Source organism: Pristis pectinata, chromosome 4, assembly GCF_009764475.1.
Source record: "Pristis pectinata isolate sPriPec2 chromosome 4, sPriPec2.1.pri, whole genome shotgun sequence".
NCBI classification, from domain to species: Eukaryota; Metazoa; Chordata; class Chondrichthyes; order Rhinopristiformes; family Pristidae; genus Pristis; species Pristis pectinata.
The window spans coordinates 43,338,497-43,346,400 of NC_067408.1; positions in this window are offsets into that span (position 1 = coordinate 43,338,497).

The window sequence follows — 7,904 nt, forward strand, 5'->3', positions numbered from 1 at the left end:
ATAAAAGTGCTGCATGTTTGGTTCTCACTCTCTCTCTCTGAGGATGTTGAGGTAAGCTATGCACCACTTCAGGGTAGTTAGTTAAAGATCCCAGGGAGCGTTAGAGCCAATGTTTGTCCAGATTCAAGGTGTTCAGGCATTGTATTGTTTACTCCTTGATCATTTGTAACCAGTTCATTGTGTGTGTGTGCATCTCACCCCTGTTGCGATTTCCCCCACATCTTGCAATCACCTGTGTGTGTGTGTGTGTGTGTGCGCGCGCGCGCGCGTATCCATTCACATCCATTCTGTCCCCACATTTGTTTTTGTAAATAAATTTTCCCTTTTTAAAATACAAAGACTTGTGTCTGAAGCCCTCTGCCTTTAAGACCCGAAAGAATGTTTTCTCACAACACCACCAGAACATTCCAAACAAAAATCTGGCAGGATTGCAATAGAAATGCTGTGAACTAGACTGGACCCAGATTTACTGCTGTTAGCTTCTTTAATGTTTTTGGATTAAAAACTTTATTCACACCGGTGCTTTGCATCATGAGTGGGGACAAAAATGGAATGGTGGGAGGAAGCAGGGATATCTGCCCTAAGTATACAGCACAAGGCTCTGACCCAGCTGCTTGTTTGTCTTTTGCTTGATTAGTCTGCTGTTCAACATCAAATGAGGTCTGATATGATGCTCTTTTGCTTTTGAAGATAGGGGTCAAATATTACCTAAGAATAAGTTGGATAAGAGCAACCATGGAAGAATTGTTGTTCGTTTTCCTAAGCTTTGCTGGATTTCAAAGCAAAGATGCTTATGAAGTATAGAAGGTGGAACCAGAGGTGAAAGCAATTTATATTTCCTTTTGGTATGGTGTGTAAATTCTTACCGGTATGATTGTATTGCAGACACAATGAATGGAATTCACATTGACTGTGAATGGAATCAATGCAATGTGGCTACATGGTAGGATCTATTGGGGAGCAGGGATTCTTTAAGAAGATGGTATGGTTAACTATGGAGCTTATAGGAAGCTACAAGCAATAATGATTGATGCATTAAAGTGGATACACAAAAAATGTTTCCAATTAGTGAATTTTATTGTGTTATTAGCAACACCAGAAAAGTGCTAGGCCACGGATTGTTCCAACGTACTTTGATGTTGTGAGAACTAGTCTGTATGTTTAAAGTAAGAGCAGTATTTTCATTACCAAAATGTGCACCATTTTTCATATATTTGTTCCAAATTGTGCCCTGTAATTATTTCCACTGTAACTTAACTTTACTGAAACAGAGACGAGAGGGTTGCCACGCTCTGGATCATCTCAACAGGGAATGCTCAATTTGCATTTCCAGTTTACAGGGATTGCACTGAATATCTCATACTTTATTAAGGGGAATGATGAAAGGAGGAAACAAAATATTAGCCAGACATGTTACAGGTCAGCAGCAATGCCGGGATGTTACTCATTCAAATGACCAGAAGCCTAAACTCAACTTCAGGAATGACCGAGGAGAGCGGTGTGGAGGAAAAGTATCTGAAGCACCTGGTGCAAGCATTGTACACCAGCTCACATCAGAAGGAAACCTAATGAGCAGGGTCATGAGCTGGCTCCACTTTCAGCACTGCTTCTTCCTTCCACTGTTAATACAGTACGCTTTTATTGTTTCTCAAATTTAGAAATATTTCTGAATCAAACTTATATTTACATAAATGAATAAAACTGTGAAATCTAGGAAAGGAAAAATTCTTGCCATAAACTGGTCAGTCAACTTTCTGAAACACCAAACTAAAGGAAAATCAGTGATCAGTCAAAGCTCACAAAGTCGACAGCGCACTCAAACTGAGCAACCCTCCGTTCTCTCGGAGACGGATTTTCAGGGAATGTGCTCAGCAGAAACCGAGTAACATTAAACGTTGACAACTTTGCGTCCTCTGTTATGTATTGAGTATAGAGGGAAAAAAAACCTAGCTAACTGCCTTTCTATCCTATCTTTGTTTCTAATTACCATAATTAAGTTTCCCATGCCTCGTCATACCTGAAGTCATTTGCAATGGCTTTCATTCGCCCCTTGTGTGTTGTTGAAATGTTAATGTTCCAGTGTTAAAGTACACAAGCTCGCACCATTAGCAGGTTAGCAGAAGGAGATGTTACTTCCTTGGTGAGTTGAAAGGGCTAATCAATTTGGGAATGACTATGGAGGTAGAAGTTAGATATCTGTGTCTAAACATTGGTAGTATTGAGGAGTCTACGGTTCACCTTCATGTTGCAATTAAGCCATTCTTCTTTTTGGCAGTAAAGGATTGAGCAGGGAAAGTGTATTGTAGTTTTTGATCTCCGTGAAATTTAGTAAAGAACTACTGGATTAAGGATGAACTTCAATTTTAACTTTACAAATATGTGACCTTTGCTATCTCCAGGAACACACGGTGGAAGATTTCAAACCATATTATACATTGGACTAATACTCTGCCTTCTGATTCTGCAATATCTGTGGGCTCTTTTGCGATGCTATTTGCATTGGTGAATCTCCTCCTCCTTCTTAGGCCACCCCTTAGGATTGACAAGGACTTGCTGCGGCTCCCGATTTGTCAGTTTTGAAGTAACTGATGGGGCCGTTGAGGAGACGGTAGACTCTTCCACAGATGGAGCAGGAGTTGACTGACAGATCCTGCAGCAGGTCGCACCTGGTGCAGAATGTGAGATAAGATTTCCCCAGCGTGTTGCTATGAAATCCTGCTGTAGGTGCCCACTGTAGGATTCCACATGGCATCTATCTGCAAAGGAAATGGACAGATTCATGCCCTGAGTCTGTCATTATGTCTCTGATTCCTTTGGTTCACGGCTGCTCTGCTGATGACAAGGCTTACTTTGGAATGCCAATGTTTTTCATCAGCCATGACCAGCATTATTCTGCCCAATAACTCCTCAAGTAATTCAGGGTCAGATTTTGCATGATAACACTCCTATGAAATTCTTTGGGACTTTGTTGTACTTTGTAGGAATTTGCTGTTTGCGTGGATTAACAAATGTCCAAAAGCAACAACATTTTTCAGTGCAAATAGATCTAATCAACAAAAGTTTCAGCTTTAGGCATTCTTAAAAATAAAACAACACCAGCTAGGGCATTATTCATTGATATTTCTAATTTGTACTGCTTCCCCATCTGTGCAAATGAACTAGCTTTGAGGCTATCCTAGAATTAATGGTAGAGCAGTGAAAGTCATAAAATCAACCATTTACAAAATAAATTATTAATATTTCAGAAGGACTTTGAAAAATATGAAACATTCTGAAAAATAATTATTTCCTTTCCATAATAATTGCCTGTTTGGGAAAGGAATTGTTCAAGAGTAATAATGCTTTATAAATCCTATCCAAATTAGTTTGTTCCTGCATAATTGTCATAACTTTTTTCAGGTATGGTGGACTAATCCCCTTCAACTCTTCTATAGATTGCTCATGTTGGTGTTCAAAGCTTGAAAAAAGAACAATGACCCTTGTACATCAAATATCTGCAAGGGAACTATTAACATGCCTCAAAATACATAATATTTTTTAAAAAATACATCTGGCAGATTGGCTTCTCAAAAATGAGTTGCTTGCAATATGGCAGTAATTACATGCATTGTTGTTAAATACTCGGCATCCTTTTAAACTTTAAAATTCATGCCCAGTTACTTTAACATGATTTTGCAAAGAACACATTGATGTGTACCAGCTCTGGATATAGCACCCCCAATTTTTCCCCAAACCTTCCAATGGAGCCATATTTTTTTCTTTCCATAATGCCAGTAAATCATGGTCTGACATTAAGGTAGGATTTGGCCCACTACACATATTTACTGCATGCCAATAATTTGTCTTGTCCATTATAATGAGACACAGACTGCAGTTGAAAAAAAGGATATATTGGGGTGGGGGAGGTTTTTACTGACAATGGACCAAATTGCATTCAGTTTACAATTTTGTTAGGGCAAGATTACATGTTCACCTGGAACTTCATTTAGTTATCAGCTGTCAGGCAGGGGATGGTAGACTCTTCTGATCCACCACCACTACCAGAAAACACCATTCATAAAAATAGCATAAATTTGCACAACTGACAAAAGTGTTGCTGCCCATCATGACAGATTGAGAGGACTGTACAGTTTTCTCTCTCATTTAACCCTTGGAACCTCAGCTGTACTGAAATTTCCACATAGAGCAAGAGTCACAGCTAAAGTATCTAATTCTGTCTTCATTTATTTCTCCCATAAAGACCAGGGAATATATTAGAAATGGTGCTGAAGTTTCTGCAAATACATAAAAATAATGGAAACTGAAAGCTTCAAAGAATATAACTGCTCATTTGTGGTTGAATTCTGAAGTCTCATTTGCGCAACCAATGGCCAAGCTTGACAAATGTAGGTAGGCTTGTAGATACTTTGTATAAAGTTCTGTGGAATTCAAGATCTAACTGAGGAGACTGATAAGGTATAAGTCAGGGGAGATATTCTACTGAATGAGTTCTTTAATGATTGAATTAATGATGGTGGCAACTAATGGAGCTTATTGTCTATACCAACTGAAAACAGGAAGCTTGATGGTTGAAAAGACTCTTATTCACCTCAAAGGCTGTGTTCTTTTTTTCTTTCAGATATGCTGCTTATACTTGCTGTGTTTTCAATACACAGAATTACCTCCAAGAAGTGATCTTTGCAGTTGTGGTGATGTAATGTGTGCTAGTGCAAATGTTTTTTTTTATCCAAGTTATTTAAATGTTTTTAACTTCCTGTACTTTAGAAAAATTGACTTCCAGGTTTCTTCCTTTGGATTCTCTCAATTTTCCTGCCATATTTTCTTGATTCACTGTCAGTGATGGATAATCAGTATGTCTATGTGTTAGATGACCTGCCAGTCTTCACTCAACAGCGAAGTAACTCCTGCTCTGTATTCATAGTGCTCTAGTAATGGTTAGTTCTAAAATGTACCATTGCAGAATGACACAGTCTCTCTGCTTTCTATTTACTGCTTTGCTCATGTTTATTTGGTTATTTATACCCCTTTCTTTACCAACGTTTTTTGGTTGTCTGTTCTTTCCCTCATTTCTTTCCATGATGATGCTGTCTGGCTGTAGCACATACTGAGCATTCCTACAACCAAGCTGATCTGAATTGAATGCAGCTTTTAAAGGTCATTTAAAAGCAACTCAACTGCTGGTCAACCTAGAGAAAAGGTGTGGCCATTTTACTTCCAGGCTGTCTCAGTTTACAGTGCAGAATTGATTCACATTAAAAAGAGCAAAACTGCCAAACTAATCCTGGATATTGAAACTCCAGGTCAATCAGTGGAAAGAAAAAAAATCGAATTTCATGCTTATATTCTTCACAGGAACAATGGTTTCTTTCTACCTGAGCAAGGGAATCATTCAACAAACACTGCCAAACTCTGGCTAGACTTTTACCAGAATTTTGTTATCTCTCAGTTCATTGTAGTAATTGTGAATGGTGCACAATCTTGACAAAACCAAATTCCAAATTAAGTAATTGAACCTGTTTAAATTCTCATTTGTAATGCAACTGGAAATTTATTTATTTAAAGCAAGTATAGCAAAAAAGCATTTGCTGCTGAAGTCTAATTAGGATGATAGTGTGCAATATGCAGAAATGGGTATTGTAAATCCTTATATCAGCATGATTTTATGCTTTTAATCTAATTATATTATTGATTTATTATGTTTGTCCAATTAAGTAGCATAACTAATAAAACACCTCTCAATATTCAATGCACTGCCAAAGAAACTGAACCTGGTCACAAGTAGTAAACACATCATGTTGCAGTTTATAGTGTCTGGGCTATCCTCCATTTTCAAATTAGTTCTATTGACCTTCAAAGAGCTGAATATCAGAAGTGACGTTCAATGCTGATATATTGATTGAACTCCAGTTTGGTGATGATGCAGCCATTCAGTTACTGGATTAATAATCTAGATGCCTGGATGAGCAATCCAGAGCAGATGAGCCCAAAATTCTAACATTGCTGCCGTGGAATTTAAATTTAGTTAATAATCTGGTACTTAAATAAGAAGGAATCAGTAACAATGACCATAAACCACAGGATTGTTGTAAGATTCTATCTGGTTCATTAATGTCCTTCATGGAGGAAATCTGCCATCCTAGCCCTGTTTGCCCAAAATGTGATTCCAGATCCCCAGGAGACACAAGAGACTGCGGATACTGGATTCTGGAGCAACAAACAATCTGCTGAAGGTTCAGGACTGAGGTAGGGTTTTTATTCAAAATGTCAATAATTCCTTCCCCCCCCCCCCCCCCCCCCCCCAACACAGATGCTGCTCGAACCTCTTAAGATCCTCCAGCAGATTGGGTATCTAGAGGAACAAACAATGTGGTTTACTGTGAAACAGTCTAGCAGGCAAGTTTGTTCAAAGGGAACTAGGGGCAGGCCATAAATGTGGCCTTGCTGGCAATTCTATTTTGATTTTCTTTCAAGTTGTCCCCGTAGTTATTAATGTCTAATGTTAATAGAAAGCTAATGCTTTCTATTTTCTTTCTTCAATTCTCCACTTACTAAATTAGCCATCTCTACAGTTAAAGGGTAGTGTCGTAGACAAACAAAGCTACTGAGAAGCTGGAGGAAAGATAATAGGTCTCTTTGTTTTATCTTTTCTATTTTACTTAACTTCTGTCTCTTACTTTAGAAAGGAAGAAGAGTTTTAAAAATATTTGAATCATGTACAAATAATTCCATGAGTTGCATTCACAGTGTTATTAATTTTCACTTCAGCTTGGAAATTCTCCCTCTGAAATGGAGTCACAGAAAGGTTTGCATTTAAGAATTAGTGTGTGTTTTTCCTTCAGTAAATGAAATGCAAAAAAAACTGCAGATGTTGAAAATCTGAACTAAAAACAGAAAATGCTGGAAACACTCAATAGTTCAGGCAGCCTCTGTGGAAAGAGACACAGTTAACATTTCAGTTTGAAGACCCTTCATTAGAACTGGGAAAGAAAGAAAACAAGTTAGTTTTAAATTGCAGAGGGTTGGGGAAGGGGTGGATAGGATTAATCAGAACAATAAGGGTGTGAGAAGACAGACAAATGGATATGTAAAAGCTGTGAGTTGCAGGTTGGACCTGTCAGAAGTGCTCAGTGGTTCAGGCAACATCACTGGTGAGAAAAATATTCCAGATGAATTGTATCAAATTTGGCCAGCTTGCTGTAGGTTATCCATCTGTAATTACTCAGTGTTTTTTCTCTCCACAGACACTGCATGATTTCCTAGTTATTTTTACAGCTCAGACCTGCTTTTACAGTTTATCATTTATCACTGGTGGGGAGGAAACCAATGTGTATATTTGTGCTTCACAACAATTTCTCCACAGAACAAAGGAAACCTCTATTATTACACCCTTTTCTGGTACATCCCTGGCTGGCTATTGACCAATAATATTAACAACTGATTACATATAATACATGCAAACCTAACCAGGTATCCAATCAAGTATAAGGGGATGGTTTAACCAGCTTATGGAGGGATGATGGACAGCTCTGGGTCATCCAATGATGCCTACCAGACACCCTGTTCACTGACTCTGAGTCAGAGCAATGACCTCAGTATTCAGTGACCTTGTGTATCCAGCTCCAACTGCCTTAGTACCAGTAAGAAGAGGCCCCGTTGGTCAGTTCTATCAATAAAACAGAAATTGAATGTGGTCAAGTCCAATAATAACTAGTCAGTTCTCTATTTTGTAACATACCTGCTTATGCATTTCTACATGTCTACTTGTGTGACATTGCTTTTGCCCTGGCCATTTTTAACAGAGAATCTGACACAGACTGGTAGATGACCAAATGTTAGAATTCTGCTATATGCTTGCACAACAAAATTTGTACTTCAGGAACATTTGAAACAAAAAATGGAAATGG